Source organism: Canis aureus, chromosome 35 (genome assembly GCF_053574225.1).
Source record: "Canis aureus isolate CA01 chromosome 35, VMU_Caureus_v.1.0, whole genome shotgun sequence".
NCBI lineage: Eukaryota > Metazoa > Chordata > Mammalia > Carnivora > Canidae > Canis > Canis aureus.
In genome coordinates, this window is record NC_135645.1 from 16790595 (window position 1) to 16809269 (window position 18675).

Genomic DNA, 18675 nt, shown 5'->3' on the forward strand with positions numbered 1-18675 from the left:
TGTGTCTTCTGATATGAGGCACTAGAAAGAAAACAGTACTATTTCTGTGGTGTTCATGCCAAAGTCACATTCTGAATCTAGTCATAAAAGAACCACCAGACAAACCAAACTGAAGAAAATGCTATAAAATAACTGACCTATATTCTTCAAAATTGTCAAGATGATAAAGAACAAAGAAAAACTAAGAAACTGTGGATTGAAAGAAACCAAACAGACTTGACAATGAAATACTGTGGATGACTCTGGATTGGATCTTGACCCAAAAAGCAAAAGAGGGAGAGGCAATGTTTGTTAATGATGTTATTACTATTCCTTTCTATAAACGACGTTATTAGACAGGCAGAAAAAAATGCATGGATTAGGTAAAAATGTTGTAGCAATGTTAACATCCTGATTTTGATAAAGGCACGGAAATTCTGTGGGAGTGTCCTTGACTTTAGGAAATACACACTGAAGTATTTAGGAGTAATTTGGCAACATGTCTGCAACTTAATCTTAAATGTTTTAGAAAGAAAATGATATATGAGAAAAAGTGAAAAGACAAATGTAAACCATTAATAATTTTGAAACCTAGGTGAAGGGGATAGGGTAGTTCTTTGTATTAGTAGTACTTTTTTTAAAAAAAGATTTATTTATTTGAGAGAGAGAGACTGCAGAGAGTACGGGTTGAGTAGGGCAAAGGGAGGGAATCCCAAGCAGACTCTGCACTGAGCACGGAGCCTGAAGCAGGGCTTATTCTCACAATCCTGAGATCACAACTTGAGCTGAAACCAAGAGCCGGACGCTTAACTGACTGTACCATCCAGGCACCCCAGTTCTTTGTATTACCATTTCTATTTTTCTTTTAAATCTCTTATAAGTTTAAAATTATTTTTAAATAAAATGTAAAAAATATATATTCATGTGGCTTTGGATAAAGGATCTATGAGTTCCTTTAATTCTTACATCTCTTCTGTAGGTTTGACATTATCCTTCCCCTAGAAAAACACAGGGAATGAAACCATGGGGGTGGGGGTGGTTGAGGAGCTACTTGTCTGGTCTCTGGCCTCACCCATTTGGGCATATACTCAACACACACATATCAAATGCCTGTCGTGTCCCAATCTTGTGCCAGTTTCTGGGGATCTGGGCTGGAGTGTAATGGCCGTGACCTGGAGCCTGTTAGAGTGCAGACATGCAGGGCTGCTGGCCAGCAATGTGTGAAGCTCCTTGGTAAAACCCAACAAAAGGTAAGAATCCGCAGCAATCATCCCACTTCATCTCCGGAGTACAGCACTGGTATTGTTCAGAGCCCTTAAATACATGCAGTCCTCTTCTGCACTTCCTCAGGAAGAGATTCATCACCATCTCATTCCACATCACTTAAATCCCAGCATCATTTATTTATTTATTTTAAAGATTTTTATTTATTTATTCATGACAGACACAGAGAGAGAAAGAGGCAGAGACATAGGCAGAGGGAGAAGCAGGCTCCATGCAGGAAGCCCGATGTGGGACTCGATCCCGGGTCTCCAGGATCACACCCTGGGCAGAAGGTGGCCCTAAACCCCCTAAACCCTGGGCCACCGGGGCTGGCCCCTCCAGCATCATTTAAATTTCAACAGCGTCACTTAAGAGAGATAGCAAGACCATTAGACTTAATGCTTGTGTCCTCCACCACCCCCCTCCCCGAATTCATATGCTGAACCTCTAGCCCATTAGTGCTGGTAGCTGAAGGTGGGGCCCTCATAATGAGATTAGTGGCCTTATACGATGAGGAAGAGAGCAAGAAATGGCCATATGAGCGAGCATACAGCAAGATGACAGCCACCTGCCAGCCAGGAAGACAGTCGCTACCAGAAGCTACCATGCTGCCATTCTGATCTAAGACTCAGTATCCAGAGCTGTGAGAAAATAAATATTTATTGCTTAAGCCATTCAGTCAGTGGCGTTTTGTTATGACAACCTGAGCTGACTACAACATTCCTTTGCCCTCCTTCCCTTTTGGGCTCAGGAGCCAATCCACGATCAAGTGTTGTCTTTAAATGTCTTCCTCTTGGAGTAATGTCTCTCTGTCAGCATTATGAACAAATAAAAGGACCAGAAGCAAAGTTGCTACAAGGAAAGTTTTACCAAAGAGTTTTTTCCTTTGACTACAAAACAATAGCAACAACAATAATGACAAACTTTTTTTTAAAAAAGCACTTACTAAGTACCAGCCTATGTAGTAAAGGATTTCGAAAGCTTATCTCAGTAAATCCTCCCCCAAAAAACGCATGTAGTGGGTTCTCCTATTATTCCCCTTCCCTTCACTTGCTAATGACTTAAAAGAGGTTACTTTCTCAAAGTTGATGCAATATTTAAGTGGCAGAGCTACAGAGAATTCTCTAGAACGGTGCCTCTTAAATGTACATACAAGTCACTGAGGTATCTTGTTAAAATGCAGATACTCATTCTGCATGTCTGGAGGAGGACTCAGATTCTGCATTTCTAATAAGCTCCCAGGTGATGCTGATGCTGTGTTCCACTAAACACGATTTGAATAACAAGCCCCTAGAAGTACATAACAGCTAAATGTGCCCGGCACATAAGTGCTCACTAGATATTTCTTGAATTATTTAACAGAGAGAAGAGATAAAGAATGGGATTTTTAAAAATCTGTTGTTGACCTCATTTTAATCAGCAAGCCTTGGTTATTGTACATTTTCTCTATGAGGATGTTGTAAAATCAAATACTTCACAGGAGATCTGGAAGATTTTTAGGCATAAGACACTGAACAATTACAGAGAACCTAACGCCAGAAAGCTGAGAGCAGACCATCACCGTGTAGGGAACGCTTTTCCATATGTATGTCTACTTAGTTACAGCCTAATTTCAGCAAGGCTATTCCCTTCTCCATCCTTCTTTGCACTGACCAGCTGGTGAGAATACCATGAGTTAATGTCTCACCCTCTAAATGTCATACGAGGCTACAGGGGCTGCAAAAATCCTGTCAGGAAGAGAAGATTCACAAGGAAGTTAAAGGCCAACACTGGCTAGCATTCCTGCTTAGGCTTTGTGGATAGAAAACCTTGACATCAAAGCAAGTCACTGATATGCCAACTGCACATTAGTGTTTTAGAGGATAAATTAAGTATAAATACAGGTTAGTGTGCAATTTTGAGACTTAATAAATACTCTTATTAAGTTACAGCCTTTTAAAAAATATTCTATTTATTTTAGAGAGAGAATGTGAGAGCATGAGCAGAGGGGGAGGGGCAGAGGGAGAAGTAGACTCCCTGCTGAGCAGAGAGCATGACACAGGGACACATGGGGACACTTGGGAACACAGGGCTCCGCGACCAGAGCAAGAGGCAGACATTTAACCAACTGAGCCACCCAGGCGCCCCAGTTACAGCCTTTTTACCTGCTTAATTAAGGTATAATGGAAACTATATATATTTAAAATGTACAATTTTGTAAGTTTTGACAAATGCATATCCCTGTGAAATCATCATCACAACCAAGATGATGAAATACCAAATATTTCCTCAAATCCAGTCCTTACCCCATATTAACAGAAGTAGAAGTCTACGTTTAAAACCTAAATTTGTGCTGTGGTTTAGATTTCTGACCACAGGGACATAAGTCCCAGACCAACTCCCCTATTTCCTCAAAGGCCTGAGTTCAGCTCTCCAGGGCCCTTTATCAAGCCTTCAACGGTTAATAACTCCAAACTCTTTTGTTTCCCCATCCTTAGGAGTGTGTTACGGGATGAATTGTGTCCCCACCCCACAAATATGTCTATTGAAGTCCTAACCATCCCCCAACCAATATGACTGGTGGCTTTATATAAAGAGAGAATTTGGATATAGACAGCTACAGAGGGAACACCATATGGAGAGAGAAAAAAGATGACCATCTAGAAGTCGATGACAGAGGCCCACGGACACCTGGGTCTCAGATTTCTAGCCTCCAGAATAGTAAAGAAATAAATTTCTGTTGTTTAAGCCACCCAGTCAGCGGGATTTTGTCATGGTACTCCTGCCAAGTTGATAGAGAGTGCTATAGCTGTTTCTCCAGTTGTCATATCTGTTATCTTAAAGGATTTTATTTTTGAACTTTTTACTTACCTAGTTACCAACTTTATTCCTAGCTAATAATTCTTTGTGTTAAATTCTCTCTACTACAGTAACTGGTGTGGTTTCTGGCCCCTAATGGGACCCTGACTAATACATCAAATCACCTCCTTGCCCAGCAAAAAGAAAATCGATAAACTGACTTCATTCTAGATACTTCTTTTCACTAATGAAGATGGCTGGGGTTCTCCAGCAAGGGCAGGTCTGTATAAATTTCTCATCTCTAAGGTGCTGAAAATTAAGTGGTTAGTTCACAAGTTTATAAGAAAGGGTATATCACTCCAATAAAAGAGATTTAGAAAAATAAATGATTTCTCTATGCAATTATATGCCAAAGTTTCATATAATAAAAGCTAAGAAAATATGTTAAGTATGTTACTAAAATTGACTCAAAATAGTGCTCACTTTGGCAGCACATACAATAATAAGATTGACTCAAAATAAAATTAAACATTTAGGGATGCCTGGGTGGCTCAGCGGTTAAGGGTCTGCCTTCGGCCCAGGGAGTGATCCTAGGGTACAGGATCAAGTCCCTCATCAGGCTCCTGTGTGGAGCCTGCTTCTCCCTCTGCCTGTGTCTCTGCCTCTCTCTGTGTCTCTCATGAATAAATAAATAAAATCTTAAAAAAAAATTTAAACATTTAAGGAGATTATCATAAAGAAATTAGAAAGGTATCTGAAACCTACCCTCATCTCCCCCTCAGCTCTCAACATTTAAAAGATAACAACCCAGTTGTTTTTACTGGTGAATTCTACCAAATTTTCAAAGAATTCCTACACTATTTAAACTGTTCCAGGGCAGGGATGCCTTGGTGGCTCAGCGGTTGAGCGTCTGCCTTCAGCTCAGGGTATGATCCTGGGATCTGGAATCAAGTCCCGCATCAGGCTCCCTGTGAGGATCCTGCTTCGCTCTCTGCCTATGTCTCTGTCTCTCTGTGTGTGTGTCTCTCGTGAATAAATAAATTAATTTTTTAAAAAAAGTTCCAGGCCATAGAAAGAGAAGGAAAACTTGACAAATTGTTTTTTGAAGGAAGCAAGACCTGACTCGTTCTGACAAAGATGCTCTACTCTATCCCCAATAAAAGAACGTAAAGATAACTTGTAAAGATCATGAATTTTCACATACACATCAGAGAAGAATGAGGCCAGGTAATCTGGAGAGAGAGTGGCCTAGGAATGGCCTTTAGCTTCTCTCTTGAAGAAAAGAGCCCCCTCTGTCAATCTGTCCCAACCCTCTGCCTTTGAGACAGATCTCACCTAATTCATTTCTGAAAACTGGGCATATGTCCCACTCTTAAAGATCCTTTGTTGAAAGAAAGAGCATGCTGGCTCTCCCTCCAACCTGTGCCAGGGGTTCACCTGATGTCATTTATCCCAACCTGTTTTCCCAGTACTGCACGGCCAGCTAGTCCCTTGTTCCGTGGGTACGCGCACACACACACACATGCACGCACGCACACAAACACACATTGTTGTTTTTCTCCTGTATCTTTTAAACAGGGGATATATTCAATATCTGACTATGGATGTTGATGAAAGGATCCGAGCAGGAAAATTAGGCATTTGGTATTGTGTCTCTAACATGTATTTGTCTATTTTGGTGGGCAAATGGCCATGTGGGACTGTTCTACTGAACTAAGAAAGCGAAGTGACCCCAGTGTACCAAAAGGTAGAGAACTGAGAAGGATCAGAAAATGATTGTAAAACTACTAGTCCTACACTCCAAGTCATGGCTCACTCAATGTTTATTTTCCCTGATACAGAAGATTCACAAAAAACGATTTGTACAGGAGCAAAAATATTATCATTTTCTGGGTTGCCTAGAACCTAGAATCTAACATGTGGCACACGGTAGTAATGAACATGCTGCTATTTAAACTTCAAATATGACAAACAACAGAAAACATATCCTTTTTTGAATCCCAGAAATGCCTAACCTCTGAGAGCACCCAAAACTATCCAGAAGTGACTCAGAGTGAGATGAGTGTCAGGAACTTGAAACCATATGCTTTTTTAAAACATATCATTTATGGACATCTGGGTCGCTCAGTGGTTGAGCGTCTGCCTTCGGCTCAGGGTGTGATCCTGGAGTTCCAGGATCAAGTCCCACATCAGGCTCCTTGCAGGGAGCCTGCTTCTCCCTCTGCCTATGTCTTTGCCTCTCTCTGTGTGACTCTCAGGAATAAATAAATAAAATCTAAAAAAAAAAAAAAAAAGTATAATTCACTTTAGGAATCTGCAGGCTATCCTCTTGCTTAAATAAAGTCATATATTTATGAAAAGCCACAGATATGGGCAGCCCGGGGGGTTCAGCCGTTTAGCGCCTGATCCTGGAGACCGAGGATCAAGTCCCACATTGGGCTCCCTGCATGGAGCCTGCTTCTCCCTCTGCTTATGTCCTGCCTCTCTCTCTGTGTCTCTCCTGAATAAATAAATAAAATCTTAAAAAAAAAAAAAAAAGCCACAGAAAAAATGACCTTTCAACTCAAAAACCTCGTCTCAAATAAATAGCTTACCTCTTTGAAAGATAAATCCAGATTGATAATGCCTGAAAGACTTAAAGTTGATTTTTTAAACTATTTGGGCAGGAAGTAAAGTCAAAATAGGTAATATGTTTGCCCTGGGTTCAAATAAATCAGAGAAAAACAAATGCCTTATGATTTTACTCATATTTGGAATTTAAAAAAGAAAAAAAAAGGAAAAGAGACAAATAAAAAAAATCCAGATTCTTAACCATGGAGAAAAAACTGGGGGAAGTCGGTGGGGGGGTAATGGGTGAGATAAGTGAAGGGGATTAATGATGAGCACTGAATAATATATAGAATTGCTGAATCACTATATTGCATGCCTGAAACTAATATAACACTGTATGTTAATTATACTAGAATTTAAAGAATTTTTAACTAAAAATAATAAAAAGTAAAAGTAAAAAAAAATTGTGGAATAGAACTTTAGGGAAGTCCTAAAATCCTCCAGATTTTTAAGGAAACAAAGAATGCTCACTTGAGAAAGTTTACTAAAATAATTTCCTACCAATATTGAATTCATCACTGCTTTCAAATATCCTGATTCCAGGAGATGACAACCACATTATATTACACATTCCTGCTATGGACTGAATTGTGTCTCCTCAAAACTCATATGTTGAACCTCCTGGGTTCCTGGAAATACTCTATGATTTTTTTTGGGGGGGGGTGCTGTAGTTAGTGTTTGCATACGCAAAAATTCATGGAACACTTAAGATTAGTACATTTTGCATGTGTGATATACTCAATTTAAAAAAAAAAAGACAGGTATTTATTGTATAAAGCATATCTGGTCTTGGGATACCTAGGTGGCCCAGTCGGTTAAGCATCCGACTCTTGATTTCAGCTCAGGTCATGATCTCAGGGTTGTGAGACTGAATCCCATGTCAGGCTCCACTGAGCATGAAGCCTGCTTAGGATTCTCTCTGTCCCTACCACTCTTCAAGCCCCCGCCCCTGCTCGTGTACTCTCACACACACGCTCTAAAATAAATAAATCTTTAAAAATATATATAATAAAGTACATCTAATCTCTTTTGTGTTGCTTAGTAAACACTGGAGCCTCCAGTAAACACTGGAGTTTGTACCGAGGGTGGTATCAATGGCCGCATCCAGGTTTTACCTCTAGATGGAATCAGTGCACCAGCTGCCTGGCAGGTTAAGAGTCCGGAGCCCCCCTCAACCATCCCTCCTACCTCACCACACATCTTCCTGCCCTGTGATCAAGAGGTCATTGGGTAGCAGTCCAGAGCGGGAACCTGTAACTGCTTCAGCATTGACCCAGGTACAAATTCTTACCCAGAAAAAAAGGCCTAAGAATGCCATAGAATCACTATTCAATTATGCTGTACGATAGAGGAATCTCAACCACCTGTGAACTTGCTCTACTCTGGGCCTTATAAAGCCCCGCATAGGCACATTCAACCCCAAAGTGGGGCATGAAGAAAAGAGATAAGGAAGATGTACCCTTTCAATGCTTCTTTTTTATGGTCCCTACATTCCAGCTCTTGAGGTTCACATCCCCTTACGAGTGAAACAAGGTGGTCTACACAGGGCACAGTCTCCCCAGGACCTGCTCCTGTTTCTCCCAGGCTTTTCTAATTTCTAAAAGACATACTTTCTGCTCGGTTTCACAGCTTGTCTTCTTTTTGTTCTTTCTAGAATTCCCCCATCCAGACTGTCGTGAAGGAAGAGAAAGGAATATGAAAATAATATAGAATAAATATTAGAATGTAGAATAAATAAGATAGAATAGCTCCAGAAGAGGACCAAAATATTGTGCAAGTAACAGCTTTAAGGAGTAAATTGCGACCCATTAATTTGAAGTTTATGGCTCTGCTATTCTCAGAGAACATAATAAAAAAATGTAATCATTTGCAAGAGAAATGACAGCAGTAAATCCCTGGAAATGAGGGTTACAAACAAACCCAAGCATACTGCTTTGTTCACTAATGTAATGTCCAACTCAGTCGTAACTCTACAAGGAGAGCCCAGAAATAATTTGGACATCATAATCTGAGCTTGGTCTCATAGGTTTTTAAACAAACAGAGCACGTAAGAACAAGCCCAAGAAGTTAGAGCAGACCAGGCCCTGCTGCGGGGATATTTACTGCCTCTTCTTCCTCCGTGATCACCCACCTCAACTCCTGTCTCTTTTCCATCCTTACCCTTTTGCTCAGATTTGTTCCCTGCAACCATGTCCTCAACAACACTGCTTTATTTCCACTGCCAGTGGGTCCTCAATGCACCACCTCACCTGTTTACATTAAAGGGAGGCCTGGGCACAAAGCTGCTCTTATTCCTCATCTGGGCCCTGCCTGCCACCGCAGCAGATGGGCCATGGGTGAACACGAACCCCCAATCGTTAACCAGCTGGTTAGCTTCGGGAAAGCTCTTCCGCCCCGGTAAGCCTCAGTGAACTCATCTAACCCGATGAGGTTAAGATTAGGATTGATATTGATTTAGTTACTTTATGATTTTATACTAATTCGGGAAGCCTGGGTGGCTCAGCAGTTTAGCGCCGCCCTCAGCCCAGGACCTGATCCTGGAGACCGGGGATCGAGTCCCACGTCAGGCTCTCTGCATGGAGCCTGCTTCTCCCTCTGCCTGTGTCTCTGCCTCTCTCTCTCTCTCTGGGTCTCTCATGAGTAAATAAGTAAAATTAAAATAATATATATTTATTCATTTCATCTTCACCACAATCTTGTGAAGTGGGTATTACTAGTCCTGCTTTATGGGTTGAGGGAACAGACACAGAGAGTAAGTGACCTGCCCCAAATCACACAGCTACAAAATGGCAGAGTTGAGACATGAGCAGATATATGGCACCTGAGTAATAAATTCTTTATCTTTCTACTCTACTGTCTCATACATATTCAGTTAATACCAGCTATGATTGTTACCGACTGGCAATTTAGGGTAGTGGTCACATTATAAATGACAGGATAAGCTGCAGGTGAGCCCAGTGTCTACATAGAAAACTAGTAGAAGCTACTGATGATCACAGGAGTAGTTAACTCATTGATTCATCTACTTAATAAGTATTAGAGCTAGGCACTGTTCTAAGGGATGAATATGTAGCTGTGGGTGAGAAAATGTTATGGTTTTATCTCTGTACCTTTTCACATTCTTCTCCTTTTGCTTGGAATGTACACAACACACATACACACACACACACACACACACACACACTCTCTCTCTCTCTCTCTCTCTCTCTCACAGTCTGGTCAATCCTCACTTTTTCCCCTCAGTCTGGTAAAAGGCAGCTGTGGCTCAGTCAGCTTTGGATTCCCACCTTCTGCAACATCTCAGATTCTGCAATTAAACTCTGAGAGGAGCAAAAGAATAAAAGAACATTAAAAAAAGGAGAAAGAAATAAAATTTTTAAAAAAGCACATTTGGGGGAAAACTACATTTGGGGACATGCCAATGGAAAGAAACCAAAAATAAACATTAAGAGATGAAACTGGGGTATTAAAGAGTGGAAAAGATGAGACCGAGAGGCAGTTTAATAATACTCTCCAGTACATGAAGGACTTTTACATGGAGAATAATAGTAGGCTCTTCTCCTCAGGGAGTTATAAGGGAGGAAATCATTTCCAGTGCAAGTGGTAGAGGCCGAGTCAGGTAGCTTTACTGGGCACTTACCACAGGCAGGGCATGATCACTGCTATCAAGGGGCTTACACTTTAATGGGAAAGACAGCTGTGCATAAAAGGATGACTAATATTCAATTTAATGGGACAGATTAGAAGAGCAATGAATTCAGAGAAGGGAGAGATCTCTATGAATTCATGAGCTGAGATAGAGAGGAAACACTTCACTGAAGAGATGAATTGGTGAAATCCTATCAACGAAAGATAGACTGGGGCAGAGAGAAGAGCAGTAGAGAATGGCATAAAACCTGATTGGAATGCCTGGAAAATGCATTTTTAGCAGCTCCTTGCTAAAATCAATTTCTTTACTTCCTCACTAGAAGCTGTGCCAGGCTCAGCAAATCTCCCGTCTCCAATTTTTTTTCTCCCCTCTTTCCACTGGATAATTCCATCAACAGCCTGATTTTCTATCATCTAAAACACAAAACCAAAACAATTTCCACTCTATCGTCCATTTCTCTCCTTTCTCCTTTGTTCCTTTTCTTATGGGAAAATTGCTGGACATCATGTCTCCTATTTCTCTCCTCGCATTCTCTCTAGATCCCACTACATTCAGGCGGATCCCACTACATTCAGGCGAATCCCACACCAAACTGCTCCAATCAGGCTCGTGGTGACCTTCACGTGGCTAAATCCATGGTCAATTCTCAGTCTTCAGCTTATTTAGCTGACTTATCTGACTCACTTGATGCCTCTCTCCATGAAATGCCTTTCTGACCTGGCTTTCAGAACACCGAGCTCCACTCCTTGGTGATATCACTCACTCTCGTGACTTTAAAATATCATCTATATGAAGATACCTAGGTGGCTCAGTGGTTGAGCATCTGCTTTTGTCTCAGGTGGTGATCCCCACGTCCTGGGATCGAGTCCTGCATCAGGCTCTCCACGGGGAACCTGCTTCTCCCTCTGCCTCTCTCTCTCTCTCTCTCTCTCTCTCTGTGTCTCTCATGAATAAATAAATAAAAAACTTTAAAGAAATATATTTTTAATAAATAAATAAATAAATATCATTGATACGCGAATGACTCCTGCAGCCTTAATTCCACACTTGTGTACCCAACTGCCTATCTGATACCTCTCCCTAGATGTTCAAAGGCATCTCAAATTTAACTAATCCAAATTTTATTCCTAATATTCCTCACCCATTTCCCCCAATTATACTCCTTTTACAATGTTCCCTTCGTCACCCTTGATAAAGGGCAGCTCTAATTCAGTTGTTCAGGCTAGAAATCTTGAGAGTCCTACTGAACTCATCTGCTGCTCACTCTGCATCCAGCCCAGCAAATCATAACAGCACATTCTTCAAAATAGCTCCAGAATCTGGATTTATTTTTAACACTTCTTGTATTGCTGAGTTTAAATCACTGTCATCTCTCACCTAGATTTTTACGAACCTGCTAATTGGCCTGTTTCCACTCTTCTAGTCTATTATCAAGTCTATTATTCCCAACAACAGGCAAACATCCACATAAAATGCCAGACAGACCAGGGTACATCTCACTCACAGGAAAGGGCCACTGTCCTCTCTCTCACCCACAACATCCACACTATCTGCTCTGCCTATTTTACTTCTCTAACCTTATCTAACACACTTGAATTTGTTCACCTACGCCAACTCCTCTGACCTCTTCCCATTCCTAGAACACACCAGGCACTGGTTAGGCCTCCCTGCTTGCTTGTTCTGCTTAGAACGTGCTTCCCTCAGATAGCCACATGGGTAGATTCTTTGCTTTCTTCAGGGCTCTGCTCCTATGTCTCTTAGAGAGGACCACCTTGGCCACCCAATAGAAAATTCTGAACCCTTCCCAAAGCTTCCAATCGTCCATCCCTCTCTAGTTTCACCCTTTACACTTATTAGTCATCATACAATAAAATGTACTTATCTTATTATCTGCCCCCATTAGAATCTAAGCTCTGAGATGGCAAGGCTTTATTGCTTTGTCCCCAGGGACCTTGAATTATAGCCAACAAATAGTTTTTGAATGAATAAATGTTACCAAATATTCATTATAGGCTTCACAATATTCAATAGAATCTGTATTCATAAAGAAATTAGCTTATGTAGAGTATAAGCCACTTGAAACTGAGGAATTTGAGTACTGGGTGCAGAGAGAGGAGACATACTTGACCTTTTATATTGTAATCTGCTTTTTTCTCTTAATATATTGTAAATATTTTCCTATTTCTTCTACAAGATGATTTGTAGAACACATCTTGATTAAGAATCATGGTAATTGCACCTGCTTTCCCCCAAATGCCATTTTGAAAATACAATTACATATTTTTTGGCTTTTAAACATCTCTACTATTATTATTTATGATCACATTTTTAAAAGAATAGCTTGTTATTTTCCAAATTTGAATAACAAACATTCTCTAACCTAACACTAAAGAGTTTACTTTTTTTTTCCATGCCACATCTTCAGCTATAAAGACAAAATGTAATGCATCTAGCAGACTATAAAAGGAATAACCAAGACATAACTTTTCATTAGTACATTCTCATTATTACCTATCAAAAGTGATGGAATTTTGTGTCATGCATTTAAAAACTCAATGATAATATTTATATTTCAATGGCTTTTGGTGATGCAGTACATATGCATATTGAACTAATTGGATGTGAAATTTCAAGGATTTTTAAAATCCCTTCAAGGAAATAATCCAGAGAATAACCCATATACTCCCAAGAACAATGATACTGTACTACATTAAATCTAAAGTCCCATCAATAGGATATAGCTCACCATTTTATTATCCACCACAAAGAAAGAAAAAGGAAAGAAAAAATATCACCCATTAAACTATGGAAAAATGCTTTTCTATCACTCAGATTTTTATTTTATGACTATTGAAAGAGCTTTTTCAGATTTATTTAGACATAAATTTCTATCATATATCATTCTCATGCTTATATAAAAAGGCAGATAGAAGTGAAATAAATCGGTCAAGGTATTCCCAGTACTTCCTATTTAGAGGTAGGCTCATCTAAGTCACTTCTCAACTCAATCTTATTGATATCCATGTTTTCCACCAATATTGCATGTTCTGATATCAAAGCAAAATAATACTCCACTGTGCTGTCTGGGGCTTTCTGATAACGTGTCAGTGTATGGTTTTCAAACCATAAGTGGGCTTACGGTCTTTCTTAAATCCTTCTGAAATGGTTAACTCCCTGAAACTTTTAGGGAGCTACAGTTTTACAGCCATGCCAGCAAGAAGTAACAACCTAAGGACGCACATCCCAGCAATGGTAACTAAGTCATTTCCACTTCACTGGTTGACAGTTATTGTAAAATGCCCTAGGTTGTAAGATAGTGACTTAAAATTTATAGATATGGCAACAAACTTCATTTTTGCTTCTGTAGCAGTAGGGAGGCAGCAGGGAAATCACCCTGTCTGGTTGTGGCAACGGTGCACCGCAACTCTTCCAGCTAAGTGCTATGACACACAAAACCTACGTGCGGAAAGATTCGATTCTAGGCAAAAGACCTGGAAACAGCGTGGAGTCTGCTATCAGAGGTCAACAGAAGAAAGCTGAGGTCAATACAAGCAAAAGCCCTGGTCAGGCCGGATCACATGCAGACAAAATGTCACAGGTTTAGTTAAGAGCAGTGTCATGGGGCGTCTGGGTGGCTCAGTGTTTGAGCATCTGCCTTTGGCTCAGGTTGTGATCCCTGGGTCCTGGAATCGAGTCCCACATCGGGCTCCCTGCAGAAAGCCTGCTTCTCCCTCTGCCTACGTCTCTGCCTCTCTATGTCTGTGTCTCTCATGAATAAATAAAATATTTTTTCAAAAAAAGAGCGATGTCATGAGTCAATTTGGTTCTGCTTGACCACTTGCAAGATTCTGTGAATGTTCCAAACTTTTCTACTAGACTAAGATATAAGAGTAAATGGCTAAGATAGAGAAACTTAGGAATTCACAGTTTAATATGCTGGTTTTTTTTAAAAAATTCACATTAGATATCATTATTTAACATTTATGGAGTTCCTCAGGTCTTATAACAGGTGTTGAAATACAGTATTAAAGGTAATCCTATAATCCTCAGGAAAAAAAATGTTGGCTTTTTCAACCCTAGCATGAAAAGAAGGGGCTGCCTATATTATAAGCCAATTCACACTCTTAGAAAACCCATTAAAATAGCTGGATATTATGCTCAAATCTCTTAGAGCCCTCTGGTACAAAATGAGGATTAGAAAACGGGCTATGGAGAATGTTTCCGACCTGTGCATGGTTAAACTTACTCTTAAGTAGGAGATTGCAAGAGTATCCCCTGAGGAAGAGAACACTGTAATTTCTTCCTTCTCACATAATAGACATGATACAATAATAAAGCAAGAAGACATAGTTAAATCAATTTATCTGACAAAGAAGTGCCTGTTTGTATTGCAGAGAAAGGGAAGAAACCGGTGGTTATGAAGCATCTGCATTTCACTGGGCTTTTCACGGAGGTCATCTCATTTACTCCTCCCGGTGTATTCGTGAGGGGGTGATTTTGGAAACCACAGCTTGGGAAATCCAAGTAATGTGCCTGGGACAGTGAAGCTAGTGGAAGCAGGGGTGAAGCTGGACCCCAGCTGCTTAACCTTCTCAGTTTATGCTTTTTCCACCCTCACACCTGCTAAAAGATTATGAGTCTGCCAAAAGGGATCTTCCTGCCTCCATATAATCCTGCATTTCTCAAGGAGAAACAGCTAAGAGAGAAGGCAGCCAATCCACATTAAGACTCCGGCAGAGATTCAATTTCTATCTGCCTGGTAATAAGCTTAACAGTCTATTTACTAAAGGGAGTTTCTGGAATGCTCTCTGGTTGTAGGTTACTTTGCTGACACTACTAATTAGATCCTTTCCCAGAAAGGAATCAAGACCATTCAGGAACGTTCTGCCTCCCCCTTTTGCTCTACAACCCCCTTCTTTTCCTGTCCCCACCCCCTCCATCTCTCATATTGGATAATTGGGAATGGAAAAATGGTAGAGGGTACAGTCCTCCTGCCCCCTTAGTTTTATAGCCTATCGTCCTGGGGCTTTACAATTGGGTTTTAGTCCTGGAAAGATAAAGCAGCTTCCTGCACCTTCACCCATAATTATGAGGAGGCTCACAAACCCAACCAGAATCCAGGATGTCTTAACTACAAAGTGCTCTAGTAGATCCTGTGGCAGCCTTCATCTCAATAGAATGAACCCCTAATTCTTTCCCACATGTGACGTTTGCCATTTTTCTTTAAAAGCCTCTTTTTACATATCGAGGCAGAAACAGAAAATCTCTTTGGCTTTCTTCCTCCCTGCTACTCTATTTATAGTTCCAAATGTTGCCAGGTGTCAGCAACAAAATTAAAGAGGGACCATTAGAGTCTCTGCAAGCTGTTGGTGTTACTCAGGCTACATCTAATATTTTACATTAACAAGTTCAGTGAAGTTGCATTCATTCAAATATCCGGGACATTGTAAAGATGCCGAATGATCTACTGGTTTGCAATCCCCAAACAAAGCCTCTTTCTGTGCATGCACATTTAAACTGCTAATACGTAAAGAATTGAGCCTGGGGGAGTCATGATTCAAGCTGAAACGCTTCACTGAAAGTGCCTGTGCTAGCTGGAGTGTCCTCTACTTCATGTTGTGATAACGCAGATAAGTAGCTGTGCTTTAACACCGAAGAAATGGAGAGAGCGCTTAAGATGGTAATTCCCATACCTTTAAAATCAGGCGCACATGTTCATCAACAGGTTCGACTCATTTATCTAGAAAATGGGAAAGGAAAAAAAAAAAAGAGAGAAAATGGGAATGGTTTTAATTAAGAGATAACTTCTGAAAAAAATTTAAAAGACTGCTCTCTCTATTGCTCTTGCTTAATTAGATTTATCTTGGAAGGAATCTGGAAACTCATACCCTACTTAATTTCATAAGTGTGACAGGAAGTGTCTGTGGATGGGTGGGTGTGTGCAGGGGCAGAGGTCATAGGACTCAAAGCAATTTTGCTGTATTTCTTGGACTACTTCATATGAACAAGTTTATATTTTGACTAGTGGGTCAGACAGATGAGGCATATAACCAGGTGTTGCCAACTTCTCCCAATCCTGCCAGTCAGGGGAAATGACAAAGTAGGAGTAGGGGTAAAAAAATGAAGCCTGTATTCATAATGTTTTTGAATGTTTAGTTATACTTCAATACATTATAGTTCTAAAAATTACAGCTGTTGGGGTGCCTGGGAGGCTCAGTAAGTTGAGCATCCTGCTCTTGGTTTTGGCTTGGGTTGTGATCTCAGGTTCATGAGATCAAGCCACATGTCCGGCGAGATGTTCAGCTGGGAATCTGCATGGGATTCTCTCTCTCCCTCTGCCCCTCCCTCAGCTTCTGTGACCATGCTCTGTCTAAAATAAATAAATATTTCTTTTAAAAAAATAATTTTAAAAAATAAAAATAACAGAAGCACTAATAGCAAAGAAGATATGACTAGATATCCAGAAATGAAAGTAAATGAGAAAAGTTCAGGAATGTAACTAAAAGAGACTAAAGAGATCATTGTGTAACCCTCCACAAAAATTAGCAATTTACCAAATTATCCATTTTCTTTACAGCTTTCCCAGAGAGGAATGTCACCCGTTACTTCTAAACTTGCCTTGGGTTCCCACCACTAAACAGTATGAATTATAAAATCAAATATAACAACTCTGACATATTCCAGCTTTCCCTCTGCCCCCACTCCATAGTCCACCTCCACCTGGACCAGCCCACTTTACAGGAGGTGAGGGCCAGGCTCAGTTCCCAAATCCCATTGTGTAGAGTATTAGCATAAACCTTAATCTGGCATTAATCTAATGACATTTTCATTCCTCCAGCCTCAGCTAGCCTGGGTCATTTACTCTCGGTTCTTTTTTGGTGGTGGTGGTGGTGGGTGTGGAGCGCTATTGACAAAGGATGCTCCAAATTTAAAACTTCATAAAATTACCGAGGACCTTTTTTCTTGGCTTTTTATACTTGAATTTTCTCTTCTCCTTTACAACTAAAATCAGTGTGTAAATTTTTTATTAAAATGCAGAAGTTCTGTACTGTTGGAGGCTTTTCAAGAGCTCAGAGAATAGGTGTATTTGCAGCTCTCTCATATCGATCTCTCTGTCATCTGCAGGATTAATTGATTTGCTTCAAATAAGATTTTTGTACTACCTGTATCAGAGAGAACTTGAAAACCTCAGTAGAGAACTTAGAGAAATAGAAAATATATGGAAAGTACCACAGCAAATAAACATTTATCTTTATTCTACTTTGCAACTCATTCCAAAGAGACTTCTAAACCGCTTGAATGAAATGCGCGGTCGTGGAAATAAACCGAGATCGACCGACCGAGAAGAGCAAAAGCTCGACTTTCAGAGCTTGCAGTGGGAGGGCTCTGCGGCCGGGTCGCCGGCTCCGGGGCCTCCGGGAAGCAGCCCGACACCCGCCCCGCGCCGAGGGCGGACGGACAGACGGCCGTGCACGCGGAGAGCGGACGGACAGACGGCCGTGCACGCCGAGGGTGGGACGGACATGGACAGACAGACGGCCGTGCACGCGGAGGGTGGACGGACAGACGGCTTCACACGCCGAGGGTGGGACGGACAGACGGCCCCGCACGCGGAGGGAGGGACGGACACGGACAGACAGACGGCCGTGCACGCGGAGGGAGGGACGGACAAGACGGACAGACGGCTGTGCACGCGGAGGGCGGACGGACAGATGGCCGTGCACGCCGAGGGTGGGACGGACAGACGGCCTCACACGCGGAGGGCGGACAGACAGACGGCCCCGCACGCGGAGGGAGGAGGGACGGACAGGACGGACAGACGGCCGTGCACGCGGAGGGCGGACGGACAGACGGCTTCACACGCCGAGGGTGGGACGGACAGACGGCCTCACAGGCGGAGGGCGGACAGACAGACGGCCCCGCACGCGGAGGGAGGAGGGACGGACAGGACGGACAGACGGCCTCACACACCGAGGGTGGGACGGACAGATGGCCGTGTATGCCGAGGGCGGACAGACAGACGGCCCCGCACGCGGAGGGAGGAGGGACGGACAGGACGGACAGACGGCCGTGCACGCGGAGGGCGGACGGACAGACGGAAGAGGCGGCCCCTCGGGCTTGGCAGGTGGCGGGGGGCACGCGAGGGGCCTCACCCCGAGTCCCGCGTCCCGAGGGGACACGTCAGCACCCGCCCGCCCCCCACGCAGGCGTCCGCGTCGAGGCCTCACCTGGGTCGGGGCGGCGCTGCCGTCCCGAGGCTCGCGGGCTCCGGGCCGGGGGGCGGGGTGGGGGTGCAGGGGGCGGTGAGGGGCTGCGGGGCTGCGGGGCTGCGGGCTAAGGAGGCCAAGGGGCGTGCGGGGCGTGCGCGGGGCATGCGCCGGGCGTGCGGGGGGCGG

General features: G+C 42.3%; 1 long non-coding RNA gene across 1 annotated transcript in view; it reads right to left on the bottom strand.

The window, feature by feature from the left end:
- Positions 1 to 16966, bottom strand: part of LOC144305532 (uncharacterized) — a 35936-nt gene extending 18970 nt beyond the window's left edge. The window contains exons 1-2 of the long non-coding RNA XR_013372534.1: positions 16484 to 16966; positions 15973 to 16019 (exon numbers count right to left, since the gene is read on the bottom strand). This is a non-coding gene — a long non-coding RNA (uncharacterized LOC144305532). The remainder of the gene's footprint in view (positions 1 to 15972; positions 16020 to 16483) is intronic.
- Between the last annotated feature and the right edge of the window lie 1709 nt (positions 16967 to 18675).